This window comes from Choloepus didactylus, chromosome 11 (genome assembly GCF_015220235.1).
Source record: "Choloepus didactylus isolate mChoDid1 chromosome 11, mChoDid1.pri, whole genome shotgun sequence".
Taxonomy (NCBI): Eukaryota; Metazoa; Chordata; class Mammalia; order Pilosa; family Megalonychidae; genus Choloepus; species Choloepus didactylus.
Genome location: NC_051317.1, coordinates 55,666,477 through 55,690,828, shown reverse-complemented (window position 1 = coordinate 55,690,828; position 24,352 = coordinate 55,666,477).

Here is a 24,352-nt window from a genome sequence, read left to right as displayed (position 1 = left end):
CATTTTTCATTTTTGCAATAACATCATCCCACTTTCCTGGTACCAAACTCTGTTTTAGTTTCTTAGGCAGCTTAGAACAGATACCATTAAATGGTTGTCTTAAACAAAAAAAGCTTACAGTTTTGAGGCTGAGAAAATATACAAATCAATTCATCATCCAGGTGATGTTTTCTTCCTGAATACTAGCTACTGGGTATTCTGGGCTACTCTGCACATAGCAAGGCACATGGCAGCATCTGCTGGTCTCTTCCTTCTCTTCTGGGTTTTGTTGCTTTCAGCTTCTTGCTTCTATGGCTTTCCCTCTCTTTGAATTTCATTCTCTTATAAAGGCCTCCAGTAACAGGATTAAGAGCTATTATGAATAAGTTGTGTTGCACCTTTACTAAAGTAACTGTAGCTAAAAGGGCCTAGTTACAGTGGGTTTACACTCATGGGAATGGATCAGACTTAACATGCTTTTCTGGAGAACATACAGCCTTAAACGACTGGAAGTATTAATATTGAGAATAATTGTTTTACCTCTTGCATAATTCAGGGAGAAGGAATAGGAAAAAAAAAAAACACTGTAGGTGCAAGTTATAGGTAATATTCTATTTCATGGGGTATATGCTGGGTGTTTGTATGCTCATTTTGTTAGCATGCTGTTCCAGTTTGCTAATGCTGTCATTATGCAAAATACCAGAAATGGATTGGCTTTTATAAAGTGGTTTTAACTGATTAGAAAGTTACTGTCTGAAGGCCATAAAATGTCCAAGGTAAGGCATCAATAAGGTACCTTCACTGAAGGATGGCCATTGGCATCCGGAAAACCTCTGTTAGCTTGAAAGGCACATAGCTGGCATCTGCTTGCTCCCAAGTTGCGATTCAAAATGGCAGTCTCCAAAATGTTGCTCTTGGGGTGTTTTGTCCTCTCTTAGCTTCAGCTTCGCAGGGCAAACTCTGAGCTAGTACCTCCAAAGTGTCAGCAAAACTCTGCTTTCAACAGCTGTCTTCAAAATGTCTCTGTAAGCTGCTCTCCAAAATGTTACTCACAGCTGCTCTGTGAAATCCTTTATATGACTCCAGTGATCCAATTAACACCCACCCTGAATGGGCAGGGTAACACCTCCATGGAAATTATCCAATCAAACATTTCACTCACAGTTGATTGAGTCACATCTCTATTGAAACACAAAGAATTCCAATGTAATCAACACTAATATGTCAGCCCACAAAAGATTGCATTAAAGAACATGGAGTTTTGGGGGACATAATACATCCAAACTGGCACATATGCTTTGCAGCATATACAGACTTTACTTATGTCATCTGCATCTATATCTATATATTATATTATATTTTAAAGGATAAAACATTGAAAGAAAAAAGACTGGGGTCCATGCTAAGTTCTACTTTTATATGTACTTCAGATCTTAAACTTTTGCCTTATTGAAACTTGGAAGTCTACAAATTATTGGTTAAATAGGTAAACTAGGAATGTTGGCTATATAAGTGTGAATTTTTCTTTTTTTTTTTTTTTTTTTTTGTTTGGTCATTGCCTGCAGAGATCTCTGGTTCCAGCCTGAATCTATCACTCTCACGGTTAAGTGACAAGAGGCAGTCACTATAGGATTACTAGGCATGTAATATTACAGAAGGGATGTGGGGAGCACTACAGTGGTTTTCAATGAATATATAACATTCTATTTCTTTAAAACTTTATAGCAAATTTAAAATAAAATTATATTTGTTAAAGCAGGATGAAAGGCACATAACCCATTGTTATATTGTTTTCCATATAGTTTTATCTATTTTTGACATATTTTATTCTAACATACAATTTATAGCAACCAAATGGTCCTTCCTAACAAACAAAAGATTTTTTAAGGATTGTAATGCAATTTTATTGAGATATAATCACATAACATGCAGTCATTCAAAGTGTACAGTTAGTTGTTCACAATATTGTCATATACTATATTCATCAACACAATCAAATTTTGAACATTTTCATTACTCCAAAAAATAAAATTAAAATGAAAAAGAACACCCAAAACATCCCATTCCCTTCCTCCCCCCATTGTTCATTTACTTTTTTAAAATACAGTTTAATTGAGATATATTCACAAGCCCTACAGTCATCCACAGTGTACAATTATTCATAACACCATCATACATTTGTGCATTCATCACCAGAATCAAATTTTGAACCTTTTCCTTACTCCAAAATAAAAATAAAAGCAAAAAAAAAAACCACCCAAAACTTTCCATCCCCTCCATCCCACCCTATTCTTCATCTATTTTTTGTCTCCATTTTTCCACTCATCTGTACATACACTGGATAAAGGGAGTGCAAGCCACAAAGTTTTCACAATCACACAGTTAAGCTGTGCAAGCTACATAGTTATACAATCATCTTCAGGAATCAAGGTCACTGGCTTACAATTTGACAGTTTCAGTATTTCCCACTAGCCATTCCAACACACTAAAAACCAAAAAGTGATATCTATATAGTACATAAAAATACCCTCCAGAGTGACCTCTGGACTCCATTTGAAATCTCTCAGCCACTGGAACCTTATTTTGTTTCATCTCTCTTCCCCCTCCTTGGTCAACAAGACCTCTCAACCCCACAGTGCCGGGTCCAGGCTCATCTCCAGGAGTCATTTCTTGTGTTGCCAGGGGGTCTCACACCCCTGAGAGTCAAGTCCCACATGGGGGGAGGGTAGTGATTTCACCTGCTGAGTGGGTTTGTGGGGGGGGAGCATATCTGAGCAACAAAGAGCCTCTATGTGAGGAATGTCTAGACACAATTATCAGTGGGCTAAGCCTCTCCCTTGCAGCAACTAGCCTCACAAGGGAAAGTCTCCAGATCGAGGGCTTAGCCCACTAAATTTGACAAAAAGTTTTTAATCCACTGTAAAATTAATGCCTAACTTGATACATTTAAGGTGAGGAAAACACTTACAAGAAGTTAAATTTACAAGAAGTTAAATAGAATATCTTTTCCAAATAGGACAATAATAGTATTTAATTTTAAGATGCTTTAATGAATTTCATCTACTCCTACATGTTAAAGTTGAACAAGTAAGGAAAGTTGGTTACATAACTTTAAGAACTGCAGCTCCTCAACCATTACAATGTTAGACATTGACAGAAGTTTTGTACTTGAAAAGATTGATATATTTTGACACCCTTCAAACATTTTAAGGCATTTACTAAATATACTGTGGAAAAGGGCACTTGTCACAATTTTTCCTGAACTAATTAAGGAACACTGAATTTCCTCTATTCAGATTAGATTCCCAAAGGCTACTAAGCCTGATTATTATCAAATCCAAAATGTCTCTATAGGCTTCCTCACCTAACAAATAATGGCCATAAGTAGCAGAAGGTACTGACAAATGTTTCTAGGTGTGGGATGCATTTTTTTTTTTTTGTATCTATAAAAGGTAATAAGTTGAAATTCCTATACAGTGATGTTGAAGTTTGTGATCATTTTGTAAAATGGTCTAGGCTTTTAAAAATCACTGTATATTTTAAAATCTGATACATACCAAACACAATATTATTTTTACTCATCAAACACACTAATTCTCTATATCTTCAAAAACTATAATGCAGGAATTTAAATTTTCCATTGATGCCTACCTCCTTCTGTAATGAACATCAGTGGTTCCCAAATTGTAGTGATCTTAACAATTTTTTATATGCCACACAAGTCTATAGAATTATTTTCAAGTATTGGAAATTAGCAAAAAAAAAAAAAAAAAAAAAAGAGAGAGAGAATAATGTATATCTTTGTAGGTGTTACATCCTGAATTATGGACATATAAATTCTGAAGAAGAAATGGCATGTAATCTGAAACAACTTTCCTGTCAGCATCCTTAGCAGAACAAATTCAACTTTTTTCCTCAGCAAATGACCTAAACCTAAAAATTCTCTGTATTGTACAAAATATTTCTTATATTTTCTAACAAATCAAAATAGCATTTTGCTATGGTTACAGGGAATATATAACTAATTGTCTAAATGGGACACTTTTTATAGTGAATGGGAACATTGTTATTAATTTCATCTTGCCATTAAGTCCAAAATAGGACTGGCACAGACAGAGTGGATATAAAATCACCCTGACTCTCAAACTCTCTTGATATGGCCATGTTTTTTTTGTTGTTATCGACTTGTTTTATTTTGAATCAGCTGTAGCATATTTTAGACTCAAGACAATTTTGGGGTAAAATAAAATTTCTAGATTTTTCTTATTACTGTGGATTATAGGAAATGTCTCCATTTTGTAAGTTTAAAATTTTTGACTCTGCTTTTATAAAAAAGCAAAATAATTTTTTTATTAGAGAATGCAGACTGCATATTTTTTGTTAGTGTGCACATGAGTTAAATGCTGAATTTGTTAAAATCCTGGCAGAAAACAGCACATGCAAATAGTTAATAGAATAATAATTAGTATGGGGCTATTACAAAAGTGTAGGCAGGGGCTGTGTTGTCTTGAATGTATTATGCCCCCCAGAAAAAGCCATATTCCTTGATGCAATCTTGTGGGGCAGACATGTTAGTGGGGATTAAGTTGTAACATTTGGATTAGGTTGTTTGCATGGAAATGTGCCCCACCCAACTGTAGGTGATAACTCTGATGAGATAATTTCCATGGAGTCACGGCCCCACCCATTCAGGGTGGGCCTTGATCACTGGAGCCATATAAATGAGCTGACAAACAGAAGGAACTCCATGCAGCTGTGAGTGATGTTTTGAAGAGGAGCTACAGCCAAGAGGGACACTTTGAAGAAAGCACAGGAGCTGCAGATGAGAGACAGTTTGAAGATAGCCCTTGACAGCAGACTCTTGCTCCAGAGAAGCTGAGAGAAGTCAAATATCCCAAGTGCAACTAAGAGTGACATTTTTGAGGAACCGCAGCCTAGAGAGGAACGTCCTGGGAGAAAGCCATTTTGAAACCAGAACTTTGGAGCAGATGCCAGCCACATGCCTTCCCAGCTAACAGAGGTTTTCTGGACACCATTGGCCATCCTCCAGTGAAGTTACCTGATTGCTGATGTGTTACCTTGGACACTTTATGTCCTTAAGACTGTGACTGTGTAACCAAATAAACCCCTTTTATAATAGCCAATCCATCTCTGGTGTTTTGCTTTCTGACAGCATTAGCAAACTAGAACAGGGGCTAAGGGGAACAAAAAGAATGGTTCAAGCACCCAGCATCTAACAATATTGTGAAACAGTTACCACCTTTGGGATTGAGGAGGATAAGGAAGGGAGCAAAAAGGATAAATATTCCAAAATCTCTCTCCTTATATTTTATCCTCCCATGCCAATGCCCTCCACCAGGCCAACCCCAGTAAAAGCCATTGGACAATGAAGTACAGATGAGACATTGTAATAATCCCAGAAACCAAGGTAAGATAGAGAAGGGTGGAGATTAGATTTGGGAAACAAAAAAACAGAGAATATCTGACACTTACTAAAACAGAACAACTTGTTCTTATAAAGAATCCTGGATCTACTTTTCTGGGTTGAGATTTACAACCCCAAATAATCCCTCAACCAAGAATACCATGACTGTATCTATTTTCCAGTATTTTTAGGTTGGCACATAGAGTAACTACTGTGGATATTTGCTTAAATAATTTTACTTTATTTTATAATTTATCATGGCTGTTCTGAAGTAGTTCCATCAGTAAGGAATTAGGGAAAGATGGCACATGAAAATAGGATAATAGAAGTATAATAAATAGACAAGTAATGAACTCATTGATAAGGGTAGAAAAAAATCAACAAAGGACAGTGGAGTAACTAATAATAACAAAACAGGGAGCAGGAGGAGATAAAGGCATGATCAACATAATCTGAAAAGTATAGACAGATGTAAGGGTCCCTCCACTAGAAGGACAGACAGCCCATGGCAACAGGGAGGGAGAGGTCCTGAGCGACATGTACATTGGCTTCATTTTCCTCCCACTTTTTAATCATTTGCTGATTTTTCCAAATGACTGACTCAAATGAGAGTTAGAGGACAGTAAGTCCAATCATGCATTACATAGAAAGGTCAGTGTCCCAGATCACAGGCAAGACGGACAAGGGTAAAGAGGGGATCTGAAAGGACAAACAAAATATCCAGCATACCTGAACAAAATGTATTATAACTCCTAATTTCTATTTCAGAATTCCTATTAATAAAGAGAAGTTGAAATCTGGTTATTTCCTTTAAGAACATCCAAATTTCCTAGAGAAAAGAATTCTCTGGGGAGACTAATACCCTGACATTAGACCATGGCAAACCATGTGTTCTCAAAAATAGAATTGAGAGAGCAACTGATAGAGAGGGATGTGGAGACAAGTGGAAGTTGGAGACTAAGAATAAATCTAAAATTAAAGAAGCTATCTTAATTCATTTTAATAAATACCTATTATTATGACAGGTAATTTCAAGTCATGTCTCATGAAAACTTGATGGACATTCAAAGTTATGAGAGTAAGTTTTAACTATGTTAAGAATGAAATTATAGACTTTGACAAAGCTAAATGATCTTTAACTTCAGATCTCAGAAAATTTCCTTTTTAAACTACCTGAAAATCTTGTTATATGAGTTTTGCCATTTTTTTGACCTCTCAATATTGGGGTCTACCTTCATTTATATGAGGAAATATCTTTAAAAGTTAATTCATTTAATTAATGCTCTTTTGACACATAATTTCTGTATCGATAAGAAACTTAATATGCAAGTTATTTTAGAAGCAATATTTGTAAATATTTAAAATTTAATTTTTGTTGAAATGTTAAGAGAAGGTAACAGAAAGACATGTTATCTTTAATGTAAGTGAAGATAAATATCAGGAAAAATAGTGATCTTATCTACATTGTGTTCTCACAAGATCCCAAGTCCCATCAAAATACTATCAGTATTTGCAAACTGTATAAAAAAGTCTGAAATTAGAATAAGACAGTAGGTACATCATTTTATCATTATATGCTCTGTGCTTTTTACACTGAATGATCTGCATTTATTATTATATATGTTATGCAGAATTTCATGGCACACAAAATTGTATATATTATTAAAAATTACCACTAGAAATTAAGGTTCTGGATGCAGTTTTGACATTTGACATTTGCACATTTAAAAGTCAAAAATTGTTGTCACCATATGAAGAAAAAGATTAACAAATTTAATGAAAATAAGCCAATATTTTGGTTTTTAAATTATTTCAAAACCAAAAATATCTATTTTAATTATCACTTTATAAATAAAAACAGAGACTGTGATCTAGTCCTATAATGTAGCTTCCCCACAGAACATGATGTTAGATTAAAAAGATAATAATTACAGTTTAGTCTGGGAAACTTTCTATAATTGAAACATTCTGACATATAGTTTAATAACTCATTAATATCAGGATTAAATATTTCTGTTTTAAAGTGTCAGGTTTAAACTTTTTCACTTTCAAATGAGGGTATTGTAAAGATTTACCTGTTATTTGCTCAATTCATGTGACTTTTAAGGAAATCAATGCCTAATAATGAGATAAAGAAGAAATATAAACAAAATAATGGGATATGTTTTATTTTTTCAAAAATGAGGAAAAGTACAAATCAGTTTATCTTGTAAAAATGGTTTAGCTCTTTTGATTGCTAATATTCTGCCAAATGCAGAGCAAGCATTCATTAATTGGAATGTTCTCATTCAATCAAGTAATTATTTTAAAAAATGAAATATTTTAAAAAATCATAAAAATGCTATCTAGTAGAAAAATAATGAATAATAGACAACTCAGTACATGACAACCTACAATTAGTAGAAGAAAATGAATCTCTCTCTCTCTTCAAAAATAGAAGTTGACAACTAAATACAATATTCAAAAGTAGGTAAATTAAAATTTTATCTTTTATATGTATATGTAAAATGACTTAATCAGTGCATTCCTGCTACATTCTCTTTAGACTTAGCTACTTAAGTAAGTTTGTTCCCTTGCTCTAATGTGAAAATACCCACAAAAAGCATATACAGGAATATTCACATTATATCATATATATACTATCCATCCAGAAATTCTTCCTCAAATCTGTAATTATTTCATCAGAGGACACATACTTTTATAATAATGTTAGAAATATTACATGATTGTATGCTGTTTGTTGCAAACTACAGTAGCATTCACACATAACACGGATTATAACTGCTGTCAAAAATACATAAGCAAATAAGAACTATGCAAATAAAATTGAATAAATTAATGCCACTTATTTTACTATATTACTTTCTTAACCAAACATAAACTTCATTGTAATTTTATCCCACAATAATTTTTTAATAATGTTTAAATAACATATATTTTTTGTGACTCTGAAAGAAGATATTATTCCATGTATTTTTAAATGATATCCCAATCCCAGCAAATTTACATAATTGATTTAAGTCATCATGGTTGTAGTTACCTGATTGTATACATTTGCAAAATACACAAGACTGTATATCAAAATGAATGAATGTCATTGCAGGTAAATCAAACCTCAGTTTAAAAAATGGGGAAGAAACTATAAATTGCTTTGAAAAGTATACTTCATTTGTAGCAGTTTTAAGGGAGTTGAAGTTTTTATTTATCAACTTTTTAAATTGCTTCCATGAGCAATAGATAACTGTCTATTAATGTGTATGCTTACTATCTGACAGTAGTGTAAAAGTTTTGTGTTATTTTCCTTTTAATCTGATAGGCAAGAAATGGGAACTCAGAGAAGTTTGAATGTGTAATTATATGAGAAAGACAGAATCAGTTCTGTTCGCTTTTCACTTGAGAATCATCCATTCCAGTCTTCTGTCCATTTTGTTTTTTGATTTGTTTTTATTTTCTATTTTAGAACACATTATATTTCAGGAGGATTAGAAATAGAAGTTGCAATATTTTCTTCAATTTTTACTTGCCTTTTGATTTTGTTGATGGCATTTTACACCATACACAGCTATTTTTTTGGTGCTGTTAATTTGGTAAAATGTATCAATATTTTCCATTATAATAACTTAAAATGTAAAATGTTGACCAACGATATGATCTCCCAGGAGGAGGAAACTGCAATGAAGGGGCAAGAGAGTGGAAGGCTGTCTTACTTTGTAATCAAGCCCCACCCCCACCCCTGCCCACCTATACTAAAGTTGTGAGAACAGGGAATTGTCCCTCCTACTTCTATGCCCTTCTTCTTGAACCCACAGATTCTATCTATTGACAAGGAACTAATAGTTTTTGTGTGCATTGGATTGCTATAATCTTTCATTATATTTACCACTAGACATGGAAATACTAAATAAGTATCATCTCATAGAATCACCAAAGATTCAGATGTATTCTATGTTGTCCCCATTGTAAAGCAGCAACCCTGTTTCTTCATGATAGTAAGGAATGATAACACAGCAGTTAGAAAAGTCCTCCTTTTGCCTTTTGATTTAAAGACCTCCAATTAACTAAATGACAATCTTAACTTCTAGAGCTTTAGAGCGACTATTGTATATTCTGGTGTGTTTCCATTTAGATAAGTTGGATTTTAAATTTGGGTTCAGGTGGAGATCAAGTGCAACAGAATGGGAAACTGAGGTCATAATGCATAAGAAATGATTCTTTGTTACTCATAGATCACAGAGAAAGAGGGGTGCAATGAGGGGTCCACAGGAAGGGCAATTGGCTTGGGTTGCTCAACCAGCAGATGGGGAGCACACAAGCAGAGCAGAGGGACCCCTGACTTGTGCCTTTATTTTGAATGAGTGGTGGAAGTTAACAGATTTCCTGTGAGAGTCAAGGATTGCTTAGTTTAAAGCAACTGTACCTAAAAGGAAAGGGACTGGCAGTCTAAGGGTGGTGGTGGTGATAATTAGCTTATCACTTAGGATCAGATGTGGGATTTAGGTAAGATGCATGGGTGGTGTGGTTGCCACAGATATGGATTTGGGCTCTGGGGGAATTTATGTCCAGGCCTGGAAAATTTCTTATTAACTAGTTCATGGGTCAGTGTTGAAGCAAGTGGCTTAGTCAAAGTAAGAAGGATGCCAAGGTGACACACAAAATATCTTGCTAGTTAAAACAACCCCAAACAAGTAATCCTACTGTGTAAACTTGCTGTGTGTTGCAGGCTGTTTTCTCTTGAGAACCCAGATTTCTGTTCAAGTAATAAATTATTATAGCTGATTGTGATGGTTAAGTTCATGTGTCAACTTGGCTAGGTTATGGTGTCAAGCAAGCGCTGGCCTGATTGTTACGGTGAGGATACTTTGTGGACTTAAATCATCAGTAAGTTGTTACATCTGTGGCTGATTATATCTACAATCAACTGAGGAGATTGCATTTAATAATGAGATAAGTCTCATTCAATTACTTGAAGTCTTTAAAGGGAAAATGATGACTTCAACAGTCAGAAGGGAGAATTTCCATCTCTACTTCAGCATCTCCTAGGGAATTCATCAAAAACCTTCATTGGAGTTCCCATCTTGTGACCTGCCTTATGAAATTGGGACTTGTTCATTTCCATAATCATGTGAGCCAATACCTACAAAAAAATCTCATATTTACTGTGTGAGTGTGTGTGTGTATACACATACCCCTGTTGGTTCTGTTCCCTTAGAGAACCTAATACAATAAGTTATAGCAATACTCCAAGGTGTGATATGTGCTGTCCAAAATTCAAAGGGCCAACCAGCAATATGCTGCTTTCTTAATGATAAATATTACAAGAGGCAATGTTTTTTTTTCCCCTTTCTTTTGAGATGTCTTTGCATGTCCTAGACAAATGAACACCTAAAGATTTTATTGATGAAGCAAGTTGCCCAATTGTTGCAAACATTTTATTCTATTTCTGGAGCATGTGTGTCTTACTAGGGTAACTATTTTGTCACCATTTCCTTCTACCAAATACATTGGACCTGTCAGTTAATCAAGATCGTTGTACACTATATTTTGGGCTATGGAACTGTTGACACAGCCCTTGGGCAAGACTGTGAATAGCTAATATTATGTGTTCCTTCTTCTTTACAAAGTTTGAAGAGAAATATTCACCAGATCAAAAGCCACATATTGTATTCCAGAGGCTCTGTTCTAGTAAAACTGCCCACATCCAGCAGAGTCCAGCTTAAGTTGTATTTGCAGTAGTCAAAATTCCATTCATCAAGAGCCATCTGGTTTTTGCATATAATGATAATATGATGGGTTATGAACTAAAGTACTGGAATTAAATGCTTAAACAATGGATACAACCTTCCTTGGATCCTTTAAGTATTTTAGGATGACATAATCTCTGCCATCCCATGGGGTATATAAAGTGATAGTTTCAAATACTTTCACAGCTCAAATTCCATGGAACAATTTAAGGATTCTGTTAGCTACTATGCATAACCATCCTGTTTATGCACTCCAAGACCAATCACAGGATTGGGGCAAAGGTCCAATGGACAGGATGGACATGGGCCAGTATTCTCCTTATCATTCCATCTGCACATGCCCCACTCTAACAACATGGTCAGGGTGGCCTTTTAGATACCATAGTATCAACGTCACCTCAGAATCACTGTCCAGAATCCTTAAAAATACCTGTTTTACTCTTTTCCCAATGCAAAATGAATTCCTTTAGGGAAAAAGTAGAGATTTCTACTGCATGTTCTTGCTATGGTGTTGCAGGGTCTTTTCTCAAGAGAACCTAGACTTCTATTCAAATAATAGGCTTTTGTTGTATTAACAAACTTAAATTTGAGTGAGGCAAATTATGATCTCTTATTGTGCTGGCTAACGTGTCTTCTGATAAAGTGACCTTGATTATTTTGAATAAAGCAATAGCTTTATTGAATACTCTCTTTTCTTAGTCCTAGAAAAACTATAGTATTTTATTCATTGTTAAAATCATTGCTGGGCCAGGTTTCCTTAGTTACTTTTATGATAATTACTTTCCCTTTTCATTGATGGTTAAGCTGTGGCACTAACACTAGCCTTGGCAATCCTAAAATTTTATCACTCCCATATACATTAAGGAGAAGACATTAAGAGCAAAATCTCTAACTATTTACCTTTTTCCTCAAAGGGTAGAGCCACTGAGTTTCACCAAGATGCTAGTAGCTTCACTAATGCATTCTTTATTGCCTTAATGAAGCTAGGGTACTTTGTGTCCTCCTGGGAAACAGTCAGCTGGTAGAGTTTCTGATTATATAAAAAATCATTCTAGCATGCCCACCTCTTTGAACCTTTTGATTTTTCACTCAATACCACCAAGGCAGATCTGACATTCTTATCTCATGTAAGGCAGCCATCACTGTGCAAGGAACATATTAGGAAAGAGTTGTGAAGCTTGTTTTTGGGATAATTTCTAACCTTGTGGTAGGCAGAATTCTAAAACACCCTGTCTCCCAGGTTCCAGCCCATTTGTATATGTGCCAGTATGATCTCCTCCCTTTATAATTTTAAATGGGTCATGTAAATATGATGGGATATCACTCCCATGATTAAAGTAAATTTTATGGCAAAAGGGATTTTATAGATGTAATTAAGTCTCTTTACTCAATTAAGTTAATCAAAAGGGAGCTTGTCAGTTTACTATTTCCACATTGAGCTCTGGACTCACTACCATTTACAGCAGCTCCTGAATCCATTCAGAAAAGCTCTTGAATTAAGGGCAATGTGATTTAACTTTCCCACCCTGTAGGTAAGCCTCATAATAAAAGCTCATGTCCCAAAATGTGTTCTTTGGCTACAAAAGCCCTCTTGGTCCATGACAATTGGCATGCCAACCTGGAGACTAAAGAAATCCCAGCCACTGTTGGCATGAACTTGGGGAAGGAAAAGGAGAAGTCCCCAGGCAGGATACCAGGGTGGCCTGAAACATCTATATAGGGAGGTGTGGCTATCCTCCTAGATGAATGGGGTCTGCTGAGGGAGTATGGAGATGTGTACAATTCCCTGGCTGGACTAATAGCCCTTCTGCAATGGGCTGCAGGACTACTAGGATTTCATGAGAAAAAGGAAAGATGCCAAACTGCTGCAGCAGTAACCTGGCCATTCTTGGAGGCTGTGTGTGCAGCTACAGAAAAGGCCTTAATGGCTGATGCAGCACTCTGCTGCTTAGAAGAAGAATTGAAGTTAGAAAGGGATGTGCAATTGACCCAAGCAGAATTGAAAGATACTCAGGATAAAAGTTTAGAAATATTGGCAAGCCAGTGCACTAGAGTACAAGGGTATGAGCTGCCCAAAAGGCAAGTTAGGCACACCCTAGCTTCCACTGACTGGGACCCTAAAGTGTGGGGCCCTGTTGATTCTTCATCAAAAGATGATGAGCCCCTGTCTCACTGGGAAATTAAAACTGAGGACAGTAAGCCTGTGTATCCTCTGGTCCAACAATAGTTGCCTTCCCCCAGATGTACTGTGGCAATATATCAGTATAAACTACCAGGGTCATTTAATAGCCCTCTCTGGCCTATGAAAAAACTAATGTTATCTAGCAGATGACTATTAATTATATCAAACTTAATATAATAACTTCTTTGTTTGAAGCTGTATTGAATATAGCTACCTTGTTGCAGGATGAGTACTCAGTGAAGCTAATTTCACTTTGTGTTAAAACTTGCTAAAGCTGATTTTAGTATTTGAGTTCCCTCCAGCCATTCTGCATCCACCTTCACATGGGAAAACCAAAAATGGACATTTGCTGTGCTTCCATAAGGATACCTCCACAGTCCCACCATCTGCCATGGACTGGTAGAACAAGATTTAAAGAAAAGGACACCCTCTATGTTTCACTTTAATGATGATATCGTGCTAATGAGTAATTCTTTTCCAGAACTAGAAATTGCTGCTAGAACAGTAGTGACACACCATGAAAGTTGAGGTTGGGTGATAAATCAAAGCAAATTACAAGAACCTGGACATTGTAACAAGTTCTTGGGTATTGTCTGTTTGGGTAAAATTGAAGCAATTCCTTTAGCTGTTGTTAAAATACAAAGTTATCTTAGTCTGCTAACTCCTAAACAATAATAGCTTTTCTTGGTTTATTAGGTAATTGGAAATTGTTTATACTCTATTAAAAATTTTTAAAACTTTTGTGCATTCTAATTAGAAAAGGAAAAGCATGGGAATGGGATTTTCCATGACAGGCTGTGTTTATAAAAGCTAAGCAAACTATCGCACAAGCACGTGCTTTAACGGGGGTGGACCCTGATATATATACTGTGAATTGGATGTGGCCAGTGCCAACATTGGCTTTGGGTGGTGTGCCAGTTTGAATGTATTATGTCCCCCAAAATGACATTATCTTTGATGCAATCTTGTGTGGACAGAGGTATTAGTGCTGATTAGATTGTAATTCTTTGAGTGTTTCCATGGAGACAAGACCCACCCAACTGTAGGTGATAACTCTGATTAGGTAATTTCCATGGAGTTATGGTCCTGCCCATTCAGCCTTGGCCTAGACCAGTTTATTAGAGCACTTGATAAGCTCAGACAGAAGGAACAAGATTGCTACAGCCAAGAGGGACACTTTGAAGAACTCACAGGAGCTGAGAGAGGAAATGCAGTTTACAGAGATATTTTGGAGATGTCCTTTGAAAGCAGAGTTTTGCTCTGGAGAAACCAAGAGAGTACAAAAATCCCAAAGCAACTGAGAGTGATATTTTGGAGAGAAGCTGCAGCCTAGAGAGGAACATTCTGGGAGAAAACCATTTTAAAACCAGAATTCTGGAGCAGATGCCAGCCATGTGCCTTCCCAGCTAACAGAGGTTTTCTGGATCCCAATGACCATCGTCCTGTGAAGGTACCTGATTGTTAATGTGTTACTTTGGACACTTTATGGCCATAAGACTGTAACTGTATAACCAAATAAATCCCCTTTTATAAAAGCCAATCCATTTCTGATGTTCTGAAAAAAGGCAGCATTAGCAAACGAGAACAGATGGGGTTTGTGGAAAGGTAACAGGTTAAATGTGTAACTATTAGATTCTGGTCCCAACTTTGGAAAAGCAAAGAACTCAGATATAGCCCATTGGAAAAGCAATTGTGGACAGCTTATAATGCTCTGTTACAAGTTGAAGGTCTCACTCAAAGGTGCCCAGTTACTTATGGGTGGTCATAGGGGTGGACACAGGAGACTATAAATAAGCCCCATTCAGGAAGTGCTCAGCTAAGCATGCTGACAAAATGGGAAGCCTACATCCTACAATGCCAAATTTTTAACAATAGCCCTGTGAGTGCAGAGATGAATGAAATTTTAGGACTGGTCTCCATGCGGAAGAGCAGCGTGCCCTGGCTCCTGTTGATCCTCCTGAGGTGGCTCCTCCCATGCCCACCATTGATGGACAACAGAGTATACCTGACTCTGCATGGTAAACTGATGGATTGGCACTTGGGCAACATGCTACCTGGACAGCAGTGACTGTCCAGCTAAGTACTGCCATCATCTGGTGGGAGACTGGAACTTTGCAAAGCAGTGAGTGGGCTGAGCTGCGGGCTGTATAGATGATAATCGTTCATGAAACAGGAGACGCCTGGACTGTTTGCCCAGATAATTGGGCCATATATAGAGACCTAACTGTATGGATGCCCAAGTGGAAGCAGGAGCAATGGATGGTGGTCGACTGCCCCCTATGAGGGAAGGAACTGTGGGAAGACATCTGGTTGGCCTGCCAGAAATGTAAGGTAAGTGCTTTCCATATTTCTGCCCATAATGTTAACTCAATTGTCAGGTAATGCAGAAGAGGATGCCCTAGCAAAATTCTGCAACCTAACAGCAACAATGTATGAAGTAACTGAATGGCTGCATTGGAAAACTGGGAGCCAAGGGTATCAGACACTGTGGAAGCTGGCACAGCAGTTTCATCTGCCTATTACCCAACAAAAGTTAAAAGGATTAAAGGCTGCTAGCCCCTCCTGCTCACTACAACAGCCCAAAATGCTTCCTCACTGACTTGGACTCATTGGCCAAGAGTAGACCCCTGCCACCTGGCAGCAAGTAGACTATATTGGCCCCCTTCCTCTGTCTAAAGGGGCAAAATATACCGTCCACATCATAGATATAGCTATGGGACTGTTGCTGGCCTTCCCAATGGGCAAGGCCAACTAATGAGCTACCATACATAGCTCAGAAAAATTAAGTGCCTTTTTCAGGGTCCCCACACATGACAATGAGAGGGGAACTCCCTTCACTGGGCAATTAACCCAGGCCTGGTCTACAGAACATAATGCCCTTTAGACATTTCACTTGCCTTATAATCCCACAGCAGCAGGGTTAATTGAAAGAACGAATGGCATTTTAAAGGAAAGCTTAAAGGATAATAGAAACTCCTTACAACAATGGACTCCACAACTGTACCAGCATTAACTCCAGACCCAAAGCAGCAGCTCCCTGCTCCTGTGTAAATGGTAACCATGGGGCCCATGCAGGCCTTATGAATTCAAATAAGGGGGGCTAGCTGCCCTTAAGCCACAGTGAGGCAGCAATAATTAATCTGCTCTTGCCTGTGCCACAAACACTAGAAATTGGGAAAAATAAGGTCAACTGGCTCTGGTTCTGGCCCATGCAGGCAAGCTTATTGAGAATCCTAAGCCCATGGGGTATTATGCCAAAGATTATTTGTATTCACCATCTGGGACCCCCATCCCCCAGGGAACTGTGTGTGTAACTTTGCAACCACAAACTAACTGTAGATCTGACCCTGAAGGGCTCCCCAGAAGGGAGAAAAATGTGGCATTATAATAACCCCTCACTGGAACTCTTGTATCCACTAATGAAAACTCAGCTTATATATGTTGTTCCTACATGTGTTAATAATTCTTGTTAAAAATTTCAATAATGCTTTAACTACAGTTTTTTAAGTATTTAGTCTTATTCTAACAAGTTTTAATTTTACTGGTAATTGTATGCTGTAGAATGTCTGCTTGAAAATGGTTTCCAAAATTACTTTTGTAACTTAAGTATAAGAGGTATAAAAGATGTTTTGTGTTAAAAGGAAAAGGAAAGTAGTTTTGTCCTAAATGACTGGTTGCTTCACAATGAAAAAGAGAAAATGTAGGACAAAAACCTGGATGGATATAGAAAGTTGCAGAAAGTTTGCAGAAAGGAAAATTTATTTCTGTGGGCAGTTAGGAAATGGTAAAAACAAACAAACAAAAAACTTGATATAGAATAAAGCAGACTGCCTGGTAGTTTGATCTTTTAGCTATTTTAGCCCCAGGTGTACCTTTGTTTAATTAATATTCAATGTTGTGTATATGTACCTGATAACTCACAAAATGTAACACAAGTTCTTGATCACATGCCAGATCATATACAAAATATTGAACATTTATCTGATGATCCTTTGTCCAAATGGCTTGATTCTTTAACTTGGCCATGGTGCCACTTGTTTATAGAATTATTGTCCATATGTACTGGTTTACTTGTACTCTGCTGTTCACTGTACTGTTGTGAATTATGGAGACAATGTCTGTCCTATGCTCAATGCAAATCACTGCATTGGGTTGGATTGTGGGAACCTGGGGCCCCCAAGTGTCTTGAAGACTGCACACAGCAGTTTGCTTGACCTAGGATTCTTAATGTTTGACCTATTCTCCTAAATGTAATCTATAACTACCTTCTCCCTGAGACTCCCTGAGGTACTGTTATCTACAAGATTATCTATAATCCTTCCCTCCTCTCTGTGGATTACAATCAGTCCCTCCCTAAATTCCAAAAAAAAAAGAAAAAAGGAGATTGTACTGTATGGGAGACTGTACTAGATGGGCATCATCTAACAGGTAAGATTTTAAAAGGGATCTAGAGGTTAAATGTGCAAAAATTCAGACTAGTAGAATCCTGCAAGCTTGGAAACAGCAAACATCTTTGTGTGAACTGCTTATGAAGGTTTCATGGAAAAGATTTCTGGACACCCTCTGGTAGCTGTGAGTGGTCCCTAGCTAATAGATAACAAAGAAGTGGGCATGAAAAATTGTACAAGGACTGAATAATGACAATGATCAGAATAAAATTGGAAGAGGATCCAAGTTCCAGATGAGGACACAGCCTAGCCAACACCTTGATTGCAGCCTAATAAAACCCTGAGCAGAGGATACAGATAAACTGTGCCTAGACTGCTGACCTATAGAAATGGTAAGATAATAGAGGTATGCTGTTTTAAGCTGTGAGTCTTGTGGCAATTCATTATGTAGCAATAGAAAAATGAATAAAATCTCATACCAGGAAGAGTGCTTCCATACTCAGTCCACACTATTACTTGATCATAGGTATCAGTTTGGAGACAATGAGAAGAGTTTTGAGATATTTTAAGTAGAGCAGGTATCATCTTGTAAGGCACCTGCCTCATGGTGAGTCCTCTTCATGACCAGCAGGCAAGGAGATGCTGATCTCCACCAAGGGAGAGGGGCCTCCTCTTCCTGTATAAAATGTTGAGGGTTGTCATCTACATCTAGCTGTATGTTCCCATAACAGGTCTCAGGGTGTTCATTCTACCCTCTAGCGTCCTCTTTAGCCTGGGACACTTCCTGAGGCTGTTATATCAGCCTTCTTTTAAAGTACCTCCTCTCAAAATCAGCTTCTAGCCATTTCTGTGACTGCAGAAAATGATTATCTCTTTAAAATCTGGAATGGAGAACTTCTAACTTTCACATGGTGTACTGCATTGATAGATGGCTGACCTGAGCTTGCCATATTATTCCTTCAGCATGTTGGTAGCATGAGATACCAACCAGAAAACTAAGTAGACATAGCACATGTCTTAGAAATGTGTTTTTGTTTGTTTGTTTGTGTTCTTACTTCTTTTAGTTACTATCCTCTCAGTTCTCTGTACTTTTGGTAATATCTATTTTCTCTTTGATTATTGGCAATTTTGTCTTTGTTTATGAGATATTTTGATATTTTCTTCAATTTCTTCTCTGAGCTCAGTCAATACCTGGTGGTAGCCAGTCTTCAAGATGGTCCCCAATGATTCCTGCCTCCTTGTATTCATGCACTTGTGTAGTCTCAGGATTGGCCTGTGTGATTATATTAGTCAAGGTTCTTCAGAGAAACAGAACTCACAGGTGTATCTGTATCTAACCTATATCTATAATCTGTATCTATATCCATATCTATCTATGTAAATATATATGTAAATATTAAGAGATCTATTATAGGAATTGGCTCACATGCCCATGGGGATTGCAAGTCTGAATTGTATAGGGAAGGCTGCAAATTGGAAAATCTAATGAAGATTATATTGACTGGGCTGACTAAAGTAGAAATTACCTATTTTTTGACTGCTGAAATCTGCAGTTCTGGCCTTAAGGCTTCCAACTGATTGGGTGAGATTTCTTTCATTGTTAAAGGCAGTCTTCTTGAATGTAGAAAAGTATTTAAATCCATTTATGAAACACCCTCACAGTAACAATTTAGACACTCTTTTCTTGACCAGACAACTGAACACCATAAGCTGGCCAAGTCAACATGTGAAATTAACCATCACAGCCACCAAATGGCAGAAATGATGAATGCAACTTCCAAAATGAGGATATAAAAGATTATGGTTTCTATCTTGATGCTCTCTCTTTCTTGAAAGGCTTTTTCTCAGGAATCCAGTTGCCATATTGTGAAGATATTCAGGCACTCTGTGGAAAGGCCTGTGTGATAAGGAAATGAGTGATCTGGCAAATAACCACTGAGGAACTGAAATTTTACCAACAACTTGAGTGAGCTTGGATGCAGATTTTGTAGCAACAAATGACTGCAATGCCAGCAGACAGCTTGACTGCACTCTCCTAAGAGGTCCTGAGACAAATCCACTCAGCTAAGCCACTCTCAGATTTTGACCCGCAGAAATTGTGAGTTAATAGATATTTGTTGATTTAAGATGTTAATCTTTGGGGTAATTAGGTATACACAATTAGATAACTAAAACAGCTACTTTCTCACATCTTTTGGTTGTTTGTCCATTCCTGAAGAGTTTTGGAAATTCTGATTCATTGTTGTGTCTCATATTTATCACTGCCTGTTTAATTCATTCACTCAGGTGTATATGTGTGCTTTTGGGTGCATGATTTTTTCATTCTGCTTTTTCACTCTGGATTTTTGGGTATATTTGAGTCTCACTTCTTGATTTTTAAAAAAACCCTTTGAATAAACATACATAAATATTTTTGCTATTAATACACATTCATTTGTTTTGAGTATTTCTAGACAAATGACATTAAGCAATCTAACTGAGGGGAAGGGGAAGTGGGGTGTGTTCAGTTTGCCTATGAGATTTCATATTTAGCATTTATTAATTCTAGAGCACAACATTCTTCTGAAACTGAAATGCATGTTCTTCAATAAATGAACTGTTTCCATCTCTTTTCTTTAATTACATGATATGATATTTTCAGAAGAATTTTTTTTTTAATTTTCAGTTGCTACCTTATTTCCCTCTGCCAAAGAGACTCTAAGATGTCTCCCTTTGAACATACCTTTCTCTCATTCAGAAGTGATACTTTCTTAATACCTTTGTCTCTTCTTTTCTGAACTTTCCAAATCTCTCTCTCTCTCTTTCTCTCTATCTCTCTCTTTCTCTCTGTCTGTCTGCCTTGACTCTCTACTTGTCATTGCTTTCATGCAGCAGTTCTCAGACTTGCTCTCAGTATTTCCATTTAAGGTGTGACTTGCCTTCTTGAGGTTATTTCTGTTTCATCGTCACTCTAGCCACTCTCCCCAGTTCTCCTCAATTCACAGCTGACTCTGTTCTGATACAGATTAAGAAGAAGCAGATTCCATTGATTTGGGATGATTATTTTACCAGTCACACATAACTTAAAACTTGTAGCCCAGTCTACCTCTGGTTATGTTGTAGGTATGGGTTACAGGTGAACATTTAATTCCCTTATTGATCTGGATTGCTTTGGGGTTTGTTTGAAGATAAAATAATGGCCATCATTATTTTACAATAAATTGGAATTCAGTTGATGATAATTTTAATTGTGTCATTGCATTTACATGACAAGTTAAAAGAAGTTTATGCAAAATATCTTCACTATTTAGTAGAGGGCTAAATAATTATTGAATAAATGAGAAAATTTGGTTTCTAAATCATGTATTTATGCAGACACAAACAATTTCAAATTAAATAAATAAAGTAGCAAATCAGATCTGAATGAAAATCAGAAAAATATTTCATTTTAATAGTACTCTTCTTTGGATTGCAGATTTGAATTTCACAAGTATAAAAGAGCTAAGTTGTAACCCTAATTAGCTAATGCTTGAAAGTTAACATTTCACATACACAATTTTCTCAGATGGCATTGATAGAGTTCAGTCACATTTCTAACAATTCATATAATAATTTTCTACTTTTAATCTAATATTTACTTCATTTTGACACTGGGAGATAATTAGGTTTATTAAAACAGAAATTAAGATCATGATGTTATCCCCATACTGTTTTGGACACTTAATAATCCATATTTTTTTCCAAATTAATATCTAGTCCAAAAAGCACATTTTAAAAGAAAATGTGCTCCAAAGCCTCCCTCTCAACCAATGGGATTCACCCCTGAAATCAATCACACAAGAAAAGGATTATTCAGATCTGAATAGTGGCCTTTAAAATATGTACCTTTAATATGAATTTATATCTAAATAATTATATATAATATGATATTTTAAACATATATATTTAAAGTGATTAGAATAGCATGTGACTGGAATTACGAGTGCTGTATAGATATTAGGTATAATTACTTGGATTACTACTATTGTAATCTGAAGATATATATATAGATATATATATCCTTCGACTTTTCATAAGAAAAGTATGATATAGGTATACTATCACAATCATCTCTATTTGAAAAGTGAAAAACTAAGGCTCAAGGTGAATAAAAGTGGTGAGTTATAACTGAAATCAAACCTAAGCAGACTATCTCCAAAATCGTAACTGTAAAATACTGCACTGAACTGCCAAATATTCCCTTCTGAATAACATCCAACCACATACCCCACAAATTACAAAAGTCAAATGTGAGAATTAGCTCATCTGTCAGTATGTAATTCCTCTTTGGAAAAGATGGAACTGTTATTTGTCTGAATATTATTATTGTTGTTGCAATACTATGGGAAAAAGCACTAATGAAATTCTAGGCACCTAAATCAAAATTCAGCTTTCAAACACATGCTTTCCTGATGGTGGGTCAATTACACAAACTTTCATAATAAACAGAACACATTATGACTGTGTATTTATGCATTGATACACTTAACCCTATCTGAGGGTTCACTTATGAGAAGTCATGCATATCATTTGCCACTAATTTATAAATTAACTCCTGTCAAATCTCCCTTAATATGCCATTGAAAATTATATTATTTCAGTCTCAAAACATAAGTCATTTGGGATGATTTTGTAGGTACTACTGGCTAATGTTATCAATACATTGCTACTACTATAGCATTACTATATCTAACTGGAGTTCCTGTTCTTCAATAATAGATATTGATTTAAAAGATTCTCTAAGTGATAGTAATGTAAACTTAGAAATTATACTAGGAGTAGTTGTTTTAGGTTCAGGTGTATCTTGGTAGGAAAGGAATTTCAGACTGGGAATTATGTTTTAGTTCCTTTCCTTGAATATCTAGTCAAAGATAAAGTATTTTCATATTACTTGAGCCCAACAAATATTTATAAGAGTCACTGTATGATGCATTATTCTTCTCTTCAAATCCAAAATAAATTAGAAATAGAGTTTCCTCTCCTTTATATTCTCTTTTGTGAGCCAGCATTTGAGTATGGGGAGAAATATGTACTCCAAGTTGAATGGCCCACTATGGTAACCAAGACATTATTACAGTATTTATTCTGAATAAAAGCCCAAAAATGTTGGTTTCATAATATCATATAAAAAAGATTCTCTCAAATAAATAAAAAACTAATTGTAAATCACTTAATCTAAGGTATAATTAAGTGTTCATTACAAAGAAGTGGAAATTAGAGTAGCTATGCCCTGCAATTCTTACATTTTCAGATAAATGACGATTTTAAAATTTGCAGTGGGTATTGGAAGAAGTCTTAGATCAGTGTGTAGAAAGAAGGATAAGCTTGGGATTAGAAAACAAAACAAAACCAAAAAAAAAAAAAAAAACAAGACTAGGTGTTTTCCTTGGACCTTAAATTCTGGATTCTAGCATTCATCTTCTTACCTCACAGTCCTAAGCATGTCTTTATCCTATTAGATGCTAATTTATAGATGATAAAACATTAGGCTTAGAAATCTTTGATAATTTAAGAAGTTTCCTGGCTGGTGTGGCATATAACTTGTTCTTGAGAAAGATCTGTTTTCCTACCATGATTTCAAGATTTTGCTTGATCTCGTTTTATTCTTGCTCAAACTCAGGGTTTCTAATTTGTTTCTCCCCCAAACATATACATTTTTTTTTTGCTTGTCTATGAAAACTTTACGGATTGTCTTCTTCTGGATTATTTTTCCTTTTTTTTTTTAAGGAATGCTATATTAAGGGATGTTTGCCTTCTTTTTTGGTCATACTTGTCCCTTTGCTTAGATCAGATTTTCCCAGTATCATGTCATGTTTCATCACTGCTGACAATTAGAAATTGATGAATGAAGTCTCTAAACTCATAATTTTCATTTGCATTCTTCTTATCAATTCTCAACCTCTCTCCATTCTTTTATCTGTACTCAGAAAGCTGATCTATATGGATTACATCAATAAACTTCCTTGCTTTCTGCTTCTGAGAAAGTGTTGCCAAAGGGGAGCCCTACTCAGAAGGAGGAAGGATATGATGAGGGTATTTACCCATTGCTCCCTCCCTGTGGAGTTACTGGGGCTGGCTGTGTTCCAAGCTCATACTCACAGCTTCATTCAGAGATATCTTTCTACTTAATTTTTCATTTTCAATGCCAATAGCTACTCTCCACACTATTCTATCATTCTTTTGGGCTTAGATGTTTGAATTGTGTTATCACACCAGGAGACCTGCATTATCTTTTATTGTTTTCCTATACCTAATCACAATTGATTAAGTAGCCCTTTTTTAAAGCCCTCTGTAAATTCTTCTAAAATGTGTGTGACACCTGTTTCTTGCTGATACTGTTACTCATGCACATGGTCAATTATTTTGCCAAACTCATGTAAAATAATTATAAATAGTGGCATGATACTGAATTTGAATCATCAATAAGACATTAAAGCAAATTCTATTCCAAATGAACCAATGGATTATTGTTTCTGGCATGGGAGATAATTCATTAATGGCAGAATTTTGAACATGAAAATTCACACAATGGCACAATGAATTCTTTTGACAAAATTAATAGAAAACATTTGGCTACCTAGGTAAAACATATTAATATTAATTATATATACTCACATTC